At 46.1% G+C, this 21,818-nt stretch overlaps 1 long non-coding RNA gene across 1 annotated transcript; it reads right to left on the minus strand.

Moving 5' to 3' along the window:
* Positions 1-15,025: 15,025 nt before the first annotated feature.
* Positions 15,026-21,528, minus strand: LOC144115885 (uncharacterized). Its single transcript, XR_013311591.1, has 4 exons — positions 17,845-21,528; positions 16,989-17,082; positions 16,383-16,458; positions 15,026-15,124 (listed from the first exon to the last, which is right to left on the minus strand). It is a non-coding gene; the product is annotated as an uncharacterized LOC144115885 (long non-coding RNA).
* Positions 21,529-21,818: the final 290 nt, after the last annotated feature.

Genomic DNA, 21,818 nt, shown 5'->3' on the forward strand with positions numbered 1-21,818 from the left:
CTGCACCGCAGAAGCGTCGTTGACACCTCACAACGCATTGATTTACACCACCGGACATTACATGGGTGCTTTAAGCGGTGATAATCCACGGTATTGAGCACCTTATCACTCAAGCTGGCTGAAATATGTTGGAACCACTAGAAGCATGAAGTTTCCAAAAATTGAGGTGAGGGACGGGATAGATTACAGGAGCGCTGGGAGCTGGCCTTCCCAATAAATCAACCATCTTGCTAAAATAGACACCCGAATGCCCGCAGGTACCCAGACGAAGCGGATCTCAAGCACTTTGCACGGAAAAACAACCTAAACGACGTGTTCAATGAAGATTTTCCGGAATTTTGGAGAGAGACTAGAAATAGAGGGCAGTCTGCAAGAGCAAGAACCCGTTCTACATGCCTCGGAAATTTGAGAAGAACCAAATCAATAGCCAAGAAGTCTACGAAGAATATAAGAGTATAATCAGGGATACGAACTGAATAGCTCCAAGCCAGATCCTGCGAATATATCCCATTCGCCGTCTTCTCACAGCTGCCGGAGGCATCAGTGGAGAGAACAGTATGATGAGGAAAATTCTGTATGATGAGGAAAATTCTGTAGGTGTTCAGAAAGAAGACCATTTAGGATATTTGCGGGCATATGTTTCGCATGGGACGGGTAAATATGGTCGTAATAGAAGACGGGGTCAGCCTGCGTATCAGCAACTCGTCGCAAGGAGATCAGATCAACCTGAAGCGGAGCTTGCGTTAACCTAAATGGCGGAAGCTGATAGCGTGGCCAATGGAAGGAAGGAAGGAAGGAAGGAAGGAAGGAAGGAAGGAAGGAAGGAAGGAAGGAAGGAAGGAAGGACGGAAGGAAGGAAGGAAGGAAGGAAGGAAGGAAGGAAGGAAAAAAGGAAGGAAGGAAGGAAGGAAGGAAGGAAGGAAGGAAGGAAGGAAGGAAGGAAGGAAGGAAGGAAGGAAGGAAGGGAGGAAGGAAGGAAGGAAGGAAGGAAGGAAGGAAGGAAGGAAGACCTCAGACGTTGCTGGCACATACACACTACGGGGGAGTGGCCAAGACACAGGCGGTTGATTACTGGATACAGAAAAGTTTTGATGGAAAAGGAGTGGCAATAGTATGTAGTCTGATAGATTGGAAGAGGGAAGGAAAGGGGTCCAGTTAACTTGGAGATCGAAGACGGGACAATTGCTTAATGTGCATAATAGTACACAATGCCTGTAATGTTGCAATGTCGTACTGACTGAGACCGGGAAAAAGAAATTAGAATGAGAGTCGCTGCGTTTCTTGAAGAAAATTTTGCACAGCAGAAAGCACACTCCTGTCGCTTCGTCCGAGCAAAGAAGCGCCAATGGAAAGAACAACCGCGGAAGGCACAGGCAAGCCCAGTTGATGAAATGGAATTTGCAAAAGACGCTTCCTCAAATGAGAAAAGCGGCGGCAGAACAGCACGAAGTGATCTATTGTCTCAGGTTCGGCACAAAAAGGGCACGATGGTGAAGCTGCCAGGCCAGATCTGTGAATGTAGAAATTTAGAAGAGGAAACCGGCAACGCAAGCGCGTGAAAGAGACCTCTAGTCTACGCGAGCGCCAGTCTTTGCTACTCCAAGGATGCAGAAGATGCTGATATTCGGGAGATGATGTAAGAGCCGAGGCAGCAAATTCCTGAAATAATGTGTAGCTGCGAAACCTCACCGCGGCTGTATATGCACACGATGGCAGGACAGCAACAATTGGGCCGCTGAGAGAGGCTCTTGCTAAGGAATCTGCAACCTCATTTAAGTGAAAGCCCATGTGACCTGGTACCCAAAGCAACCTTACCGAATTTAGATGGAGCGGAATCAGGAACTTAAAGAGGCGTAATGGCCGAGAGTCAGTGAGTGAGGATAAGGAAGAGCAAATGGACAGAGAGTCTGTCATGACCACGACCTGGGAAACGGTAGATTTTAATTTTCGTAAGGCTAAGATTACTGCTAATAATTCAGCCAGAAAAATTGGAGTGAAGTCAGGAAGACGGAGAGAAAAAGACCAATCCAGTGAAGGCGAAAAGATTTCCACACCTGCCTTTTCGCGATCCTGCGAGGCATCGGTAGCAATAAGAACATGAGAGGGAAAGGACCTTAGGTGGTCCTGCAATAGACCCTGAAGAAGCGGGAAGGGCTGCAGGTTTGCAATCGATAGGAAAATGTCATCGAATTCAATCTAGACAGATGAGGAGTTGTTATATATTTGGCGGACATCTGTGAAATGAATATTTATGGGATCAAGGAGGGACTGCACGTAACATATCTGCGGGGTATGCAATCGAGACCAGGCAGCACTAAAAAAGGCGGAAGGTTGACTAAGAAATATTATACTGGAAGCGTGAAGAGGTGAGTCGCACAATTTTAAAAATGTTTGAACTGTTAAAAGGCGAAACCTAGTTCATAACGAAGGCATTCGCGGCTCAAGGTGCAGAACATCATTGGCGACATATTTTGGAAGCCCCAGAAAAAGGCGCAACGCCTCACGCTCCAAAAGCACAAGAGGGCGAAGTTTATAGGCAGGAGCTCCTGAGAATAAAACACACCCGAACTCCAAAATTGGGCGGACGTACATTTTATAAGTCATCAGAAGCGTATGCCTTCTCATGCCTGACCTAGCACTATAAAGCCTGCGCAGGATGCCAATGGCCCGAACTCCTTTTGCAGAAACTTGCTCAATGTGTGGCCGCCAGTAGAGAGTAGAGTCGTATATTACACCGAGATACTTCACCGTCTGAACTTGAGGTATTATGTTATTTCTATAGACCAGGCAAATATTTACAGGAACAGAAACTGGAAATACTAAACATGCGCATTTCTTCACTTTAAGGGACAGATGAATTCTTCCTAGCCAGTTGTCAAGAACATTGAGGTAATTTTGCAGGGTTCGATAAAGAGTGTGAATGTCACCTGCTGATGCAAAAAATGCAATATCGCCGGCGTACACATAAGTTTTCACATTTTGAATGCATAGAATTGAGCTTAGAAAAATGTTAAAAAGAACAGGTGAGAGAACGGATCCTTGTGGAACACCTCTTGTCTGTGGAAATCTCCTTGAGGAAACACCATTTTGGCAGCAGTAAAATTCTCTATTTTCCAAACAAAAACAGAAATTCAGGCTACAAAATAGCTTGGGAAGATGAGTTCTTGTAATCTTAGTAATAGAATCGAGTGCTCCACGCTGTCGTATGCTTTACTGACATCCAAGGTGACAAGCGCAGCAAACTCTTTTCTATTGCGAGCTAATTTAATACGGATCTCAAGGTCAGTATGAGCACACCAAATTGAACAACCAGGCCTGAAACCAATTTGACATAGATTGAATACAGCATTTTTTGAAATGAATGACATGACACGGCTGAGAAGGACCCTTTCCACTAATTTCACTAGGTTCGATGTTAACGAAATAGGGCTATATTATCTAAAGTTAAGCCCCCCCCCCCTTGCTTTTTAAGCAATGGAACTATTTCAGCAAGACGCCACTCATTCGGTATCCAAGGAACTTTAATAGAATGGTTAATTAGAGCCAACAGGTCTGCAGGAGATTCATTGAACAAAATATTGATCATAGATGAAGTGACCTTATCGTGGCCAGGAGCCGCTGTGGATAAGCGCAGAACAATTTGCGACAGCTCAGCCATAGAGATCTCAGTGAAATCACTTGACGTGCATGTGAATATAGTAGGAGAAGGTAAAGCAGATGTAAAGCGAAGCTCTACGCCACACGCAATATCCTCTAAGGCCTTTGCGATGTCAGCAGGGGACTTAACGAGGGATTCAATGTTGGCAGCCGGAGGAATTACCTTGTAGCGCCTCATGAAATTAAACAAAGCTCGTTTCTTTCCTGATTGGGAAAGGAAATCATAATGATTTGTATTATACTCATCCTTTGCACGGGCGACAGTGCGCTTAAATCTTGCTGCAACATACTTATAATCCAGCCAATTTTTTGGGTATTGATTGATGAGAAGTTTCTTCCAAGCTGCTTTCCGTCGTCTATATGCACGCGTGCACTCAGCATTTCACCAATTGTTCGCGATTGCACCCTTTGTTCTCTTAATCAAAAATTCAGACTTTTGCCTTGCATGGTCCAGTACTGAACATAGATGTGCAGCCTTGCTTTCGGCACTTCTCTGAGCGCGAGTGTCTGAAGTGATTTGGAGGGCTGATTTTAGCGTGTATTTAAAGCAATTGTAATTTATTAACGTCGGCTGATGCCGCTCAGGAAGAGTTATTTACACGCAAACTTGAAACTAATCGGTAGATGATCACTGTTTGTTGCACAGACAACAGGCGCCCAAGACATAACAGAGACTCCTGGGGAGGAAAAAGTTAAATCCAAGGCAGAGCAGCATTGCCTGCGAACAAACGTAGGCAATCCGGAATTGTTGCATATCAAGTTTTTGCCAGAAGCCTAATCAAATAGTCTAGAACCAAAGCTATCTGTTTTAAGCCCCCAAGTCACATGGTGCGAATTGAAGTCGCCAAGTAATAGAACCTGAGATCGGCTACTAGACATGAGAGAGACAAGGGGCCGAGTGTCACGCACACCAGACGGGAAATATGCATTAGCTACCGTAAAGGGCTGTTGACCTGGGACACTGAGGTCAACCACAAGGATTTCACATTTATTGTCCGCATATTGAAAAGAAATGCATGCCCTGTGGAAAAACTTTGTAGATATGAGCACTAACAACCCTCCCCCTCGTGATGACCGGTCAAGCCGGAACGGATGGTAATCCTTGAGATGATAATTGAAATTTGAAGTTAGCCATGTTTTCTGTAAAGCAAATAAATCTGGTAGAAGCTGATTGCATAGGCAATTTAAATCTGTTGAAGCTGAGAATATAGATCGACAATTCCACTGGAGTACACTTAAGAACCCTATCTTGGCGGAAGTGCCGCAGCCGCGACTGCCTTTTCTAGAATCCTGGTCTGAGCGTTTTGACTTGCGTTACTTTTCTTTGTCTTTGACTGGGGGCAAGATGGACCTGCAATATTCAGAGGAGACCCACTGCGTTTCTGGGGGCGGAGATCAGACCCCATATGCGTACAATCCATAGAGGACGCGTCCACAACGCTATCCGAAGGAGAGGCCTGAGAGGTCTTTTGTTATTCACATTGTTTTTGGCCCTGTGGAGCGGAGTCAATTACTACAGAAGGAGGGGTAGCTTCCGAAGCCAAAGAAGACAAGAGCGCAGCTGTGGACGCCTGCAGAAGATTGGTCATCTGAGCAGCTATGACCTTCGAAATGCACGTGGACACGGTTTTCATAATGCGATCCATTGCATTTGCCACAGCTTTCTCAACAGCCGCTGTAATAGCCTGAGACCAACTAGAATCCATTATGGGTGGGCATTTGGCGGCCACACTAGAGTAGGCTGAGGCTCTCTCCTTGACTGCGGCAAAAGCCTCTCTCCGCGTGCATCTGCGCTTGTCTATAAGCTCGAGCACCTGAACTTCTTGTGCTCGCGCAGGACAGTCAGGTGAATCAGCAGGCTGAGCACCGCGACACAAACAACATTTCTCTTGCTGTTCAGGACATTCCTCTCTGCAATGACGTTCCCCCAGGCACAGCAGCGTAAGGTCGATTTGAAGGCTTTGCCTCTGTGGCCAAATCGCCAGCAGTTTTGACACTGAAGGGGCCGAGAGTTAAAGGCATCTAGTCGAAAAACCAATGGCCACACCTTATACTCTGACGGGCAAAATATTCCTGCAAATGTGGCAATGAAGGACTCCGTAGAAATTTTGACTCCGTCGACCATCCTGCTGCATCGATGGACAGCAATCACTCCCGCAGGCAGAGGTTCTCAAGCGTTTCCGCAGGGCTCAATCGAGAGTCGACCCCTCGGACCAAGCCCTTGGAAGCCCTAGATAAGGCGGAATGAATGCGCTCACCGGGTGGCTGGCGAAGGTCGTGTACTTTAGAAGATCTTCAATACAGTCTTTATCCGGCGACCTGCACAAAATACCACCCATGCCGAACTGCCGGACATCGGTAATGTGCATGAAGTGCTGCGATGTGGACCTAAGAGCCGCCTGCACGGCCTCCAGGTTGTTCAGTCGGATAGCGCCGCCATCGGAAGGCACTAAAGCGACCGGAATGCTTGAACCACCACTGCGGAAAAAGATCAATTGGGAGCTGGTCTTTAGGAAGAGATGCCGACCAAGGGGAAAACCCCTGGCCAGGAGAAGAAGTAGACATTAAGCTCTCGTCCCGCACCCAATCACCACAGAACAGGAGCAAACAGGCACAGACAAAAAGAAGGAGAAATTTAGCAAGCTAGCGCAACACCGCCAGGTACTTAGCCACTGCCCCGCCGCCTGGGGCAATGTTACACAGACATTTCTCACAACTAGCCTGAAAGCCAGCCGTAGTATGGAATGAATTTAGAGAAAATTACCTTTTTAGTCCTTTTATCTGCACAGCTTGGAAGTATGTGAAAGGTACTTTGGCTGTGAGTGATTTGGCCTTTCTCTCTCATGGTGCTTTTGCGAACTGAAGTTGTGAAATATATTACCTTCTTCATCACGTATAGTGCCATCATTGTCGCAGTAAAAAAAACTGGGCTCATAGTAAAGATCTCCAAGCATTGAGGATTTGTCTTTAAACTCTGACATCATTATGTATCTAATCAATACAAAGTAGAAGAAAAAAGTATAGTGCAGCACATATATGACTGGAAGTGAAAGACGAACGTTGTTGATGTTGTTAGCCTATCAAAAGATTTCACGTACACACACTGTGCAATCGGCTAAGGATTCGGTGGCTATTCACCTGTACTCAATTAATAGAAAAGAAAACCACGCGGGAACGCAACACTGGTGGATGTGGTGAATTTAAGGAACAAGCCGTGCAACAAGTAACAAAAAAATTCCTGAATCAGATTTTACATTGCATAATGAACCATGACTATACCAAAGCAATGACATATAAGTAAAGCATTTCATTCCTTTCGTGACAGAAATGAGTTATGAGGTTTGTTGAATAATTAAAAAAGTGATTTTTGATGGTAGCCAGCATGGGTCATTTCAAGTTATAGTTCAAGATTACAATCACATCTGATATAGATGACACGCATGCAAAGAAAGCAAGATAATTTTTTAGTTTTTTATGAGAAATGCACAAGAAGTTTCAAGGCTTGCTTTAGATTTTGATTTCTTACGTATACACAAAGGCATGCCTATAAATTATTCGTGTGTTTCACCAGAACCAACACTACTTAAGTTGTTAAATCATGTTCATTACCTGGGTGTCATTAATAGCATACATATACTAATGCTTCCAATCCTATAGAAGAAAAAACAGCGGTTTATGATGACGTTAAGTAATGCGTAATACGGCTGCGTCCGTCAGGTAGTGAACTGTGCGGCAGTTTCAGTTTCTCTTTTATGTTCGATTTCTGTTCTCTTACTTTCAGTTTTGCTTCTCCAGAGATTCAGTTTTAGTCGCATGCATGTTGCTTGACACCACGTATACGTGACGCAGGAAAAGTTGGGGGGGTCGGCGGAAATTTGCGTCTGCATGACACGCTCGCTCCGGTGTGTCGTTCGATCTTGCATCTACAATACAACAACGTGCCGACGAGGTAAATCTTAAGTATGCGTTTCGCGGGATCTTAAGACCCCTCGTACATTCCTGGAAACCCCCAACCGGCCACCAATACCATGGAACCAGTGGTAGGTTTTTTTTACCCACTTAGATGCGTCTGGCGCCTGAGGTTGCTGTATCCCGGCGCATAGCTATGCTTCTGCATTCTCGCGGCGTCGAAGGTCATCGTCGTTCCGGAACACCTCCCGCCACGAATGCAATTTTAAAACGAAGGAGCAGGGACCTCAATTAAGTGAAGTTACGAAAGGCGAAGATGCGTTTCAAACAGCGTTCGGCACTTGTGACCGTCTGTTCTCAGCCACGACGAAACGCCACCGCAATTCAAGATATGTTTATAGGACCCTCGTGAGCCTGTCAGAGGTTTATATTGCTCAGTTACGCGAACTTGCTAAGAACTGCGACTTCGACAATTCCTGCCCGCTCCCTGCGGCTGCTCGGTAGACAGGGGGCGACCGCGCGTTTTTCTTGTTCTCTTTATTTCTCTTTCTCCCTTTCATAGTATTTTTTGTGCCCATCTTCTTTCCACCATATCATTTCTTGTTGCTCTGTTCATGTGGCGGACACGTGTGCCAATTTCATTTCCTTAAGAAGGGGAGGAAAATCGTTGGAACTTCAGTCTTGAGAAAGGACATCCCCTGTCGGAAACATCGACTTAAAATAAATTTGTTTAAGTGAAGCGTTTCTCATCTTTGCATATATATATATATATATATATATATATATATATATATATATATATATATATATATCCGTTGCTCAATACCGCGGATTTTCACCACTTAAAGTACCCAGGTAATGTCCGGTGGTGTAAATCAAGGCGTTGTGAGGTGTCAATGACGCTTCTGCGATACAGAATTCTTCACTTAAATTTGTACTTACGCAGATGCGGGTTCGCTGCGAGAAACCTTTGTGTCTTATGTGGGCAAGTTGAAACATTCGATCATTTTCTCCTCTCTTGAAGGCGGTTCGCAGTTCAAGGAAAGCAGTATTTGCAGGTCCCTTTTTCAAGGTTAGGACTCCCTCTCTCTTCCAATTCACTCGTTCGGTGCGAGCTCCAAGGGATTACCGTTAAGCAGTGTTCGTGGCTACCTTCGTGATTACATAAGTGCGACTGAACAGTTACCTTGTTAGCTGTGTACAAAATTCTGTCACATGCCCAAAATGATTGATTCTATTCCTTGTATTTCTGTTTTTTTTTTTAATTTAGCTGAATTTTCTTATTTTTATCTTGATTCAGTCTTCTGCAGCGCCGCCTCACGTCTTTTTTTTCTCCGTGCAAATACTTGATTACCAATCTGCACTGTACTTGGCCAATCCCCCCGCGTGGGTACGTGCCATATTTACTGAGGTGAAAAAGATGCAGAGTGCGGACTTCAAACACCATCCGTACTTGTGCTGTTTTTTGTGTGTGTGTTTGCATTGTGAGCCATTAATAGGCAGAAAAGCATGCACGTAATGGGCATACCCTGTGCACAAGAATGCGGAAAGCTGGTTATGGTTGTCCAAGCATTGCCAACAAAGCAACGGGGATTTCAGGAAACAGGATATAGTGGTGACACCTCACAAGCTATGATTTTCACACAATTTGAAAATTTGGCAAGTTTTAGCAGGCCCGTGGTTATATTGCTGCAAAAAAGCTAGCCTATTTATGCGGAAACATTTTTAGAGGCTGCCAAAAAGGAAAATGTCAAAAAGTTACACATAGAATCCTGTTTCATTGATGATGTTTATATGAGTTGTAAACGATATGAACAAGCCTCTCTTTGTTAACTGCTCTGCAATCCACACACTGTCATTGTGGTGCATAAACAATCCCAGTCCAGTGACTGCAGAGCGGTCTGCAACCAGTAACTTGCAAAAAACTATACTATGCAGCAAGCTTCTTTGCATGGTGTTTGTTACATTTATCGAACGATCACATGGAATTGGCATGGCTATTTCTAAAAAGCCCATTTCCAAAAGTCTCTTTTCAGCTATACTGCACTTTTTAGTCAAAAAGCTTCCTACAGAGTCATTTATTTGCTACGCATGTAGCAATTTGTAATGTAATGTTTGTAGCAGGTGTGTGAGCCCGAACAAAAAAGTCTTTGTTTTCCTCAATTCTTCAGTATTACTGATTCTCAAGACGTTGGCATTTATATGGTGGTGCAGCTTTTTTCAGGCAGCACAACTGAAGCACCAATGTATTTGGTACACATTCATCTTCAGACATTTCATGTCTGTTGGGTCAACAAATACGACATAATAGTTGACTGCATTAGTTTTGACTGGGATAACTAGCATAACACAGTATGTTCTTGAAATTCCTATAGCTGTTGTACAGAAGTCTATAATTGGCTTCTTTGTATAGCTTCATACATGTTTCATTTCAACTCTGCACACTGCTCTTTTCACTGCACATGGCGACATGACACGCGGAGCCCCGTTGGAATGGGCCAGGAGAATTCGGAGGTCCACTGCTATTTCACTGGAACCCAAACACAGCTAGGCACCTGTAAGTCACCATTAATTTCGGAAAAGCGGCTTTTCCCGCTTCCTTTCGTCGTCTTGTCCATCGTGCGTCGTCTCTCGCGACAGGACAAAAGGGAGGCCAACCCCCCCCCCCCCCCCCCGTAGCGGGGAAAGATTCGGCAAATAGTTTCCCAGACACATCCGCTTTTATTTCGTGGGGTCAACGAGGGGTCAAACAACAGGCCCAAGCGGTGTGAGGCAACGTTCTATGTGCATTCTAGAGACGCAAGCTTACACTGCAAAATGAAACCTTGTCTATCTCTTCCAAATGCAATTAACTAGGAGTCCTGTACAAAGCTATTTCAGCTTGTTTTCTGGGTACCCCCAAACTTTTATTTTTTTCGTGTAACTCCAGCGCTTCTTCAACTTTGTCATTGTAGCCGTTATTGTTTCTCAAGTACCGTGCACCATCTTGATATCAGCAGTTCCTAATTGAAGCCTTCTGCCGGGTTTGAAGGACCTATTTATTGGAAATGAGGAGAACACGTGCACAGGGTGGAAAGCGTGTGATCTGCCAGGAAACACTGAGGCGGCCCCCAAAAGGGCATTTATTAAGGATGGCAGCCGTTTTGTGCCTTTCCACTTGGCAGCCCAATGGTTTTGCCACAGCTGTCGAAGCAATCCTCGCACACGACCATTACATCTGATGTTTTTATTTAAAACACAGGGTCAAAGTCGTGCTATATCCAGTGCGATCGTCATGTGTTTCCATTGACAGCAAACAATTATCCACCTAGCCCGGCTCTCTGGACGGATTCAGTAAACGAATGAAAATAACAAAATTTAAGAGCAAACAAAGGTGTGCTGCATACAAGTTAGAACGCAAAGAAACGAAGGCGCGCAGCATTGGGCTAATGCTGTAGTGAGGTCTACTATGTATATTTTCACGGCTTGCGTCGATTTCTACAAAGCGCCAGTAGTAGCTATGGAAATAAACAAGGGCGCACTGGAGCTGGGTAAGTCTGTAGCTACAAGCACGAGTTTTTTGTCTCTACCACCGATTTACACATTGGTCGATCGTCATATCTTTTCTTGGACTTGCTGTTGAAGCTGATAGAGATCATAAAATTAAGGGCGCCGACTGCAGTGGCAAAAGCTTGCCATTGAAAGGAACAAAGCCGTGCAGTTTTTTAATCCGGCAACGAGGCCTTGCGCGAGTGTTACAGCCGACTTGGACAAAGCGCGAGACGGCGCGCGCTTCTAAAGCTTGCCAACGCAAAGAAATAAAGGCGCGCTGCGCTGGGCTAATGTTGTAGCGAGGTCTAATATGTAAATATTCACGACTGCGGTCGATTTCGAAAAATCAGGAGATGTCTCTAAGGAATTAAACAAAGCTGCACTGCAATGGCTGAATGCTGTATACCTAGGCCAAGCGCGATTTCCGCAATGCGCGAGTCGGAACTTCTGGACTTACCGTTGAAGCTGTAACGATCCTAAAGGGCCGATTGTAGTGGCAGAATTACCGCGGCCACTTTTACCCTGCACTTGCCACTGCAAAAGAACAAAGGCGCACTGCATTCTGCTAACCCTGCAACAAGGCTTAGCGCGAGTTTTGATGCCTGGTGCCGGTTTCGACAAAGAGAGGGAACGCGGCCATGAAACGGGACGCCCGTGATCTGCCAGGAAACAGGCCCTAAAAAGGACCGTTTACTGAAGCACTTCAATGTCGACCTGCAGCGGCGTGGCGGCGCTGTGAGCAGTAGGCCCAGCAGTGGTCCGCCTTGTGTTCTTTTGCTCTGCACCGACGACACCGGTGCACGACGTACACCTCTCCTGGACTTGCCCTTGAAGCCGACGCGATCCCTTGTCTGTTGAGCTTGACGAGGGCCGCGACGATAATCTTTGACATCTGGTCGATGCCCCGGTCTCTCGCCACGTGGTATCGGTCCGCGGCAAATAACGACAGCATCGGCTTGCAAGAAGCATCCAGGAAACGATGCTGCAAAAAAGGTTACGTTACAAGCGCCGCAACTTGGTGAGTTATGGACGAGAAACCTTGGGAAAATTTTGTTCAACCCTTACCTCGGGGTTGAGAATGTGCACGCCCGACAAGCGCTTCAGCGTGGCTGCCAGACGGCGCTTCAGCTGGCGATGCCGGCGGTCTTCAAATCGCGCCTGAGGGGGTCGTCGTAATGGCGTGGAAAAACTTTGAACACCAGCACAACCCTATCCACGTGCTCCTGAAGATGCAAAACGAGGTCCTAGGAATGCGCAAGGCATGTAGGTAAGCCGTACAACACTTCATGAAGCGAAATTTGAGATAAAATGCGTACCTTTATGTGGCTGGCGATTTTTTGCAGGTCAGCGCCTTATGTGGGTCGTCGTGATGTCGTAGAAGCGAGAACTGTACAGAAATTTCAGCTGGCTGTCACCGTCGAGCTCACCACGCAAAAAAGCCATACCTGGACAGCTCCCGAAACAAGCGCGCCGCCTCCTAGGCTCACGAAGGGAATGCCCGCTGATCACCATGCACGCGCGGCGGACGGCCGGACCTAGCGATTCCCTAGTCCCTCTAGGGACAGGCCGAGAGATACGCGGCGACCTCACATCCGGTTGAGAATGATGGCTAAGAAAAAAATGTGACGGAGACAGGCACTTCACCAATCGACGTTTCCAGCCTACGTGCTCTCAAGCGCTTCTGTGGACGACAGCCATCCTGTTACCCCGCTCATGGTTCCTTTCATGGTCCAGGCGACCTAGACCAAGTTTAATCGTTTAACGGCAATTGCAGCGTGCTAACCTGCCCACCTCACAACTTCCCCCAGCCTAGCCGCACGCTTCGTAGTCCGCGTCAAATTTGACGTACTGTGAACGGCGACGCCCGACATCGGAGAGGAACCCGTAACCCCTATCCTCGAACCAACCAAGCCATCAAGCTGCTTCAGCGACTCAGCGGTCAGTGTGCCGATGGGCATATATGTCGTTGCTAACGCACCAGCCAGCACCTCATATCGGCGGCCGAGCAATACCTTCACGTCGATGAGACGATGGCTCTCTTGTTTGCACCTTTTCCGTAATACGAATAAGCGAAACGAGAGACTAGATTTCGTATGTTCACCCTTCGGCTCACCGTCATTACGAATAGGCCTAGCGAGACGTCGGGTTCGTATGTGCAATGTTGGCAATTGTGGAGAGCGAGTTCAAAAGTTTTAGAGGATACATATGATCATCTAGCGTGGTTTTGAAAACAGTGACCTGAAAACGAGGCTTGCTTACATCTTAGGACTGAAATACTTCAAGCGGGTTGCGCCGCTGCTACGCGGTGTGACCACGTCTGTCGGTCAATGCTGCAGGCGCCCGCGGCGACAGCTACAGTCGCCGGCGTCGCTTGAGCTAGGTCAGCAAATTAAGCCATTTTGTTTATCTCAAATGGGTGCCGAATATAACTCTAGATAAACCAATTTAAATCCAAGTACTGGACACATCGGAAAAAGCACTTACAACGAGTCAGAAACTCTGGTCTTACACGAGTCAATAACCTGGGTTCATACATGCCGATCTCGTACACCTGTCAGAGTGTTTTACTCGCTCAAGGGAACGGAACACCACTCGCATGATGCTGACGTAGTTGAGCAGCACAAAAAGGCGGCCTCTATACCTTACTTCCAATGCCATTTCGCACAGTCCCAAGAAAGTTGCACCAAAGTATGATATTGCTGTTGTCTTGACAGCTAAAAGTGATGTAGGAGCCCTTTGCACCACCGTTCAAACTAGGCTTGATACAACTACAGGTAATCGTCCGCTATGCACAGTGGCAGATAAAAAATGTTCACCACTTGCAAAAGTAAACGGTTTTTTTGCGTTCTGCTGCCTTGTAGCTGAAACTACTATGAGCAGACAGGCAGATGTCTGAATGTGCACCTGGCTGAGAACACTTTCACTGTTTAGAGGAAGGCGAATGCTTACCTGACACTGCACGTTCAATCTCGTGAATGCAATGGGAGGACGACCTTTCCCTTTGCACGCCTGATTTCCGCGGCACATCAGTGGTTTAGGGAAGTGATCAATCTGTCCTGATATAATTGAGGCTTTACATCGGTAAGGCTAAGGACATGTGCCTGGCTAAACTGTGAGTGAACCTTCACTGTAAGAAAAAAGTTGTTAAGATGGTTTACTAGTGCGCCAGTGCCTTTCCATTGTTTTTTGCCCTCTCACTGCTTTGGGGTTTTGTGCGCGTGAATCTCTTTGCCGGTCTTCTTATGCCGCTTTCCTTCAATAAAATTTCAGTTATTAGAGCAGCCACGTTTTGTGCTCATCTCTTCTCCTGTGCTGTGTCTTCCGGCTGGTTTTAGGATGTAATACTGAATGCCGGAAGACAGCCATTTTAGAGTCAAGCGCACTTAAAATGGCCGCAGCTATTAAAAATGTCCATTTATTACAAAGAATAGTGCTTACTTCATTAATTTATGCATGAAGTAAATGACACTGCATCATAATATAAAAGAACTAACCCTCATGGCCAAACTGCAGTTATAGCAAACAAGGGGACACCATAAACCTGCCCCACACGCAAATGCTTGCACTTCAGGCCAATGCAGAAATCGGATCGGATTACTTCCCAAACTGCATGACACTGCCACGCAAAGAACGTGACAAGCAATAAAAGAGCAACAAAAAAGCGAACTGTAGGTAGCAGCCAATCTCATGCAGACAAGCTACAAGGTAAGGCCAACATAGACGTGGTAGGAGAAATTTGAAAAAAAGCCACAAGCACATATTAATTTTTAAAGTTTTCACAGCACACTGAGCCCTTTAAATGGCAAATACTTTCCTGAAAAACATAACAGAAGCGGCAATTTTTTGTCGGCAATCAATTTTTTTCATGTACTTTATTGTTTGTGAAGCATGGGCAGGTACAGAGTAGTCTGTTTAGTGCATGCATCCCTAAGCAATGACATGCCAAAAACTGTACTTACAGAAAAAGCTTGCCTTACTGAGTGAATACCACTGGCCATCCACTAATTTCCCAGCCTGCTCCAGGTCCCTGCACAAATCACACGCAACATGGTGGCTTGCACAACTTCCATGCAACTATTGATCTTTAGCTGGAAAAAAATTAAGGGAACAGTGAGATATCAAATTTTACATGCATTGCTTTGTTTCAATGACCGACTAAGAAAAAAACAGCGGTTTCTGTGAGCGCAACTATTTGTTCACACTAGCTTTCTACAGTAAACCATGTTTATTGTGACCTCATTACTGACTTGCTGCACGGTCCCAGCACTACTCTGTATAGCTCTATGGTTTCAAATGCTTGTTAGCTCTGAGCCCTTGGGCTTGCACTGGTTAATGCAGAAAACCTCTGAAAGGGCAACCAGAGCTTCGAGCTTTAAGCCATAGGTATTCAGAAGCTCAGTGGTTCTGTGGGACAACTTTTGGTTGGGTGACACAGTAGCAAATGCTGCTCCAGTTATTTTCACTCCATTGCAAAAAACTCGCACAGCAGAGACCTGTCCTCTATTTTGCATTGCAGTACGGCAACATTGGCGCTTTGTTTTACTGAAATCAGGGTGCTCGTGAGTGTGCAAGTCTCATGCTTGTTTTGCAGCAAATGTGTTAATGGCGAGGTATGTTTAACTAAAGAGGGGCATCTAAAAAGGGCGTCAGCCCTTCACTAGGGCAGCTCTCCTTTAATTCCCTTCTATATCCCTCCCTTATATCACGGTTCAAGTGTCCACCTAAATGTGATAGTTACTTTTACATTTCCTTCAATTTTCCCTTCAACTAATTTTAAATTTTGCAAGGATGCAGCTTTAAGGTAGAGGTACAAACTGTGCAGTATAACCATATGCTATGGCAGTAAACCAGCAATAAATCCGTGCTGACAGCAGCTTGCCCAGTGCATTGCAAGGATGCTATCCATACAAGGATTGGTGCCATCGTGCAATTTTACATTACTGACAATTTGGTCTCTGTATCAGAGATACTGGTAAAGAATCACTGTAGAGCAAATGTTTTTATAGAGATAAATGAACATATAGGTCTTTTTCAAGGACACATATGCATACCAGGCAACAGGCGTGCAATGTCAGAGCACGTATATGTTAACAGCAGCTGCATCAAGAGCTACATCAGCGACTCTATTTTGTACCAGTCTACAGTTCCGGTAATTATAAGCTGAGGTACTACTGTGAAGTGCATGTAGAGTTTGCATGCATTTCTAAACTTAACTGCAAGCCAATGTTGAAAATATTTTTCAAAATAGGTAGCTAAGATATGCCTCACTGAAAGAGAATAACTACCATGAACAGATCAGGAGGGATGACACAGGCGAAGGCAGGAACCACGCATGGCCCAATAGACGCTGGCAGCTGACAACTGCAAATAAATACATCCAGAGCAACAGCGGTCAGTGGCTGTAGCCATGTCATGAATGACAAGAGAGGAAATCGTCTAGTGCATTAAAAATTAAACTTAAGCATAATATAAGTAAATAAAAACCAATGAGCTAGCCCATGACAAACGAAATGAAGAGATTTTATGTAATGCACCCAGATATATTCTTTGAGAAGAGTCACAATGACTGTTATAACCACACTGAAATATGAGCTGGCTGAAATACCGCACACCAATTTGAATATAGGTTCTGCAGGTTTTCATTAATTCCTATCATGGTGCCTTGCACCAATGACTAGGAATTAAATTGAAAGATACAACCAATCTGCCTTGGTTAAATGAGAAGAGAGAATGGAAAAAGCATGCCTTCACTAGCAAGAAGCTTGAAATCTCACAGCGCAGCTTAGCATAATAAAAAATAGGTAGAGTATTTAAAAAATCTGTATAAAATTAAAAACTGCACAACATTGTCGACTGGCAATGCAAGTAAGGGCAAGAAAAACAGAAAATACCAAAGAACACTCGTGAGCTCGGTGATGGGAGGTCTGTGGGTAGGATCCCGTGCCTTGGAAGAGTTTCGAGCCCGGAGAATCGCCGGCAGCACAGCTGATGGCACGCAACCAAGAATTAAAACAATGTAAAAATAAGTATCAAAAACCATCGACAATGGCGAACAACTTGAATGCGGGCCTCACAAGCGAAGGATATAGCAAAAAGGTAGAAATCCGAAATAAGGGTGCAGTTGCATCCCCGACAGCTCGCAGTGCTCAGAACGAGAGGAAGCATCGATGCTTAAAGCTCAGAGGACGCAATATTCATCTGACTTTGACATAACACTGCCTCAAATCCTCTTCCACTGTAGAAGCACACAGAAGTTTACAAGTGACAAGGCGAGGAATATGCACCAGCCTTTCGCATGCGATCACTGTCTCAGAATAATTTATTATGACGAATATTAAGGCACAAGGACTAATCCGATAAGTACCAACCCTGAGCAAAATAGTGCGGAGTCGGATCGCAGCTGGCATAGCGCGAGCGCTCCGCCGCTCGGCACTTCTCGCTCATCGTCTTCTACGCAGTGCAAATCCATGCTTTTGCACTGAGCGTCGAAGCGCTAGCAAGCGAATGAGTAACTCTGTTGTGATATATGGTGTCATTTTTATTTACCACGGCACGCGAGTACTAAACGCACATAAAGAAAATGAGAACAACACTTGTCATGCAGGATATAGGCCCTGCTTATTTGGCGCCGCATTATAACTGCGGCAACCGCATGCCGACTGCCTCCACTCACATCACTATATAGCCGCATACAAATAGCGCGTGTGAATACAGATCATTAGCAAAGGAACGCAGAGCGGGACTCACCGGTCATGCGATTCATCCAGGCTTAGTAAAATCGCGGAGGAGTCTTCGTTCGCTTTTACAGATCACAAGACGTCGTAGCACAGTCTTTCTTCTTGGCTTACCCGTTGAAACTTGCCAATGTTGACAGCCTGTAATTCTGGCCGTTGGCATCCACAACACACTCCTGCTCACCTTCCTATTGAATGCGTTCTTCACACGTGTCCGCCGTACAAGCACTCAAGCAATGCCTCAAAGAGGCAAATGATACAAAACGCGACGCTTCGTTTGCGCTGCAATGGCGCCGACGGCTGCGCTTTCGCGTCGTTGAAAAATTGCAACCGACAAAGAAGTTTGTTTTTTAAACCATGAATATTTAAATTATCTCCGTAACAAAAACGCTCCATTTTTTAAATTGCTTTTACTTTATTTATGAATATTAAGGCGCTTTAAGTTACTTTTTTCTGGAATGTCGTTTTAGAAGCTGCGATCCTGTGATCCCCTGAAGTGTCCCGGATGCCCTAGCAGACGACGGAGCAGGCGACGGAGCAGACGACTCTGTTGACGGAAAACAATTTCGTTTGATGCCAGATAAAATCACAAAGTTGCGAGAAAAACAACGAAGAAATGTGCCTTATCGTAAGCTGGCGAATATCGTGGATAAGTTGAACGCAATTGGCACGATGGAGAGCAGCTGCGATACATTAATTTGCGCGACACTGGCGCGCTCACCGGAGATCGTGGAACTTAATAGCTTAATCTGTGACCAGTACAAGCGGATTGCTTTGATATGAACAGCGTTACGAAACGACGTCGATACTTGCGACTCACACTTTAGCTAGTATGCAACAGCGGCTAGCACTCGTTGCATCCTGATCGCGTGTAGTTTCAAAATCAAGAGCCCACTTGTGCATCGAAGCAGCCGTGTTTTCGAGTTCGTATCGTTACAATAAATGCGAGCTGTTTTTGCACATACTGGAATTGAAGTTCTCAGCCTGTGCGTAAAGAATGGTGACGATGGCGTCGCGGACGATCTTAACTAAGACTCGCCGCAACGCAGCCGATAACCCAAGCATATGGGCGTTAAAAGTTGTTCACCAGTACTGCAAACGTGGGCATAAAGTATCGCTCAGTCGCAGGCCAGTCGCTCGCTGCTCGATTTTCCAGCCTTCCGAGTGAAAGTCGCAAGCTGTTGAGCCAATCAGTGAGCCAGCCGGAGTGAGCGAGCCGAGCTTTCGGGAACGACGCCGCCCGGGGACGCGCCGGGCAATGAACTACGCGCTACCCCCTGGCCGCCCTAGTCGTCGCTAAGCCTAGCCGGTTTCACATCGATGCAGCAGCTGAGTGCACTTCGAAACTGGCTTGTGCCGAGGTGCTGCTCTCGTCATCGTTTTACTGTGAACCTCGTCTCATAGTAAAACAAAGATATGCTCGGTTTCCGCGACACCTTCAGGAGCGGAGCCAGCTGAGGCCAGAAGAGCCGCGATTGAGCAGCAGCAATTAAAAGCGCTGTGGGAAGACATTTGTTTGTGTTCCTGTTATCGCTTCTACCAACGACTCGATATTGGCCAACGATACTCCATCCGACGGCTTGGTATGGACTTGAACAAACATTACTGTCGCATTTTTCTGACGCTGGTGGCCGGCATCCAGGCTGGCATGCCGGCCCCGAGAAGGGCGCCCGTACTTTATCATGGCGCTTAACTGTATGGCCGTGGTGCACATCAAAACCCCCAGACATCCTCCTGTTCGCTCAGATTGTCGTAGCACACAGTCACACTGGGACCAGAGCAGTTTAGATGACCGAGCGCGGGTGCACAGGAGCTAGACTGTGTCAAAGCAGGCGAAACTCTTGAAAGCGCACGATTGACGTCAGTCCCAAGACTTTATTCTCATTTCGACCGAGAATCAAATCGGTTCAAACTCGCCGGCCGCCGCATTTCACCATCGGCTGCGTACGCTGTTCTCTATATTTAGTGACATTTTCGTGACACCTTCATAAAATTTTCAGTGAAGCAATGAACGACGTCGTGAAGTATTTTTTGCTATTTAATGATAAGCAGCACGTCACTGCCGCTAATAAATTCTCTGCCAACACTGTATCAGTGTTGGACTTGAGTGCGTTAGCTACGAGAGCTTCAAGTGTTTAGATCGGGGTGCTCAGCAAACGTGGAGAAGACAAAATACCAACGTCTGAGGGAGTTACGTTTCGAAACATTCCTTCTAACATACAAGCAGCGCCATCTGCTTCGAAGATTTTGCACTACTATTGCGATTTACAACCACCTTCGCTATGTCCGGTATGTTTCCTCATTATATATCAGTTAACGAATTGTATAAACGTGTGCATTAAAACAAGCCGAATCGTTTGACAGCATCCGGAACCCTCTGGGACAAACGATCAGGCCATATGGCTGTCTGGAAGTCCCCGGAATGCACGGTTTGGGGGCGAAAAGGTCGTCGGTGCGAATCCCACACATATTTCGGGCTTCATCTAAATATTTATTTATCCTCAGGAACATGACAAGTCAAATGACACCACTTCGACTATTCTTCGTCAAACGGGTGGCCCCCAAATTTGATACAAATGGGTACCCCGGGGTTCCACTTCGATAGCCACTATACTGGCATATGTAAAACGGATCGAAGGAATCTGTGACAACTGAGGCTCTACGCACCCGCTGTTGCTATATTATATAGTGTGTTAACTGTCTTGGCCAATTTGACTTTATCTGCAGACAGATATGTCCTTGACAAACATAAGCAGTAAGAGCTAGCTGACGCTCTTAAAACTGAAACGCGGAAAAATGACATCGGGGTTGCTTTAAACATTTATACAGAGAACTGCGTGCATGTACATACATGCTGCCTTTGTGTAGCCGGATGATTATGGCGAGTAATTTTTCCTAAGTGACGATAAACGACATTATTTTCCGCGACGCGCGTATAAGTGTCCTTGGCCTTTTCTGCGCATGTAGTAGTAGCGGTACATTATGTTACATGGCTTGAACATGTCACAGAAGCCAAGAGGACACTCACTTTCGGTAGCGCCATTCGACTTGCGCACGCCGATTGGTGTGCAGGCGCTGTCGTGGCTGGCTATACAAGCCGCCACCGCAAGCACTTGCGGATATGCAGGCACCGCTGGCTTCGTCGCTTGTGTATTACAGCTTTCTGGGCTTTCAAAGCCGCATTATACTCTTGAGCATGCACTACTTTCGTTACACTTTTATGTGGGAACAGAAGAGATTTAAGTGGGTGCTCGAGCAGTGCCTCTCCTCTACGCCAACTGTCGTTCGATGAGAGAGCCAGGTCGCGGGAAGCAAGTTGAAAATTCGATTCGCCAATGTGAATGAGCACTTCATTTCGCTCGGTGCCCACCACCAACAGACCAGAGCACCTCGCATCCTCTTCACGACTCGCCACAGTGAACGCGCTTTGAAGCAACTTTGGTCAATTTGATCCTATCGTTGTCACACGACAGCACGACAGCATTTCTAGAATTCTGCAGTACAACAATTACCCTCACCAGGAATCTGTCGTACGACACATCCCACGATAGGTATCTATCGCGCGGCACAATGCACGACAGGTATCTGTTGCGCGACACATCCCACGGCAGATATCTATCTCGCGGCACAATCCACGACAGGTATCTGTCGCGCGACACATCCCACGACAGGTATCTGTCACGCGGCATATCCCTTGACAAGCTATTGTGTCGCGCGACAGGCCGCACGACAGGTACTTTTGTCGCGTGAAAATATGCGCGCTAGAAGTCTGTCACGCGAATGAACCCACGACAGGCAACTTTGCTGAGGCACGCAATCTCTGTCGCGCGGCACGACTCCCTCTTTCGCACGACAGTACCTGCGACAGAAACCTGTCGCGCGACAAATGCTGCGACAGGGACCTTCTTCGCACGACAAAATGCAGGAAAGACGTCTGTCGTGCGGCAGAACCTACTACAAACAACTTTGTCGCGCGAAAGAACCCAC

The sequence above is a fragment of the Amblyomma americanum genome, chromosome 1 (genome assembly GCF_052857255.1).
Source record: "Amblyomma americanum isolate KBUSLIRL-KWMA chromosome 1, ASM5285725v1, whole genome shotgun sequence".
NCBI lineage: Eukaryota > Metazoa > Arthropoda > Arachnida > Ixodida > Ixodidae > Amblyomma > Amblyomma americanum.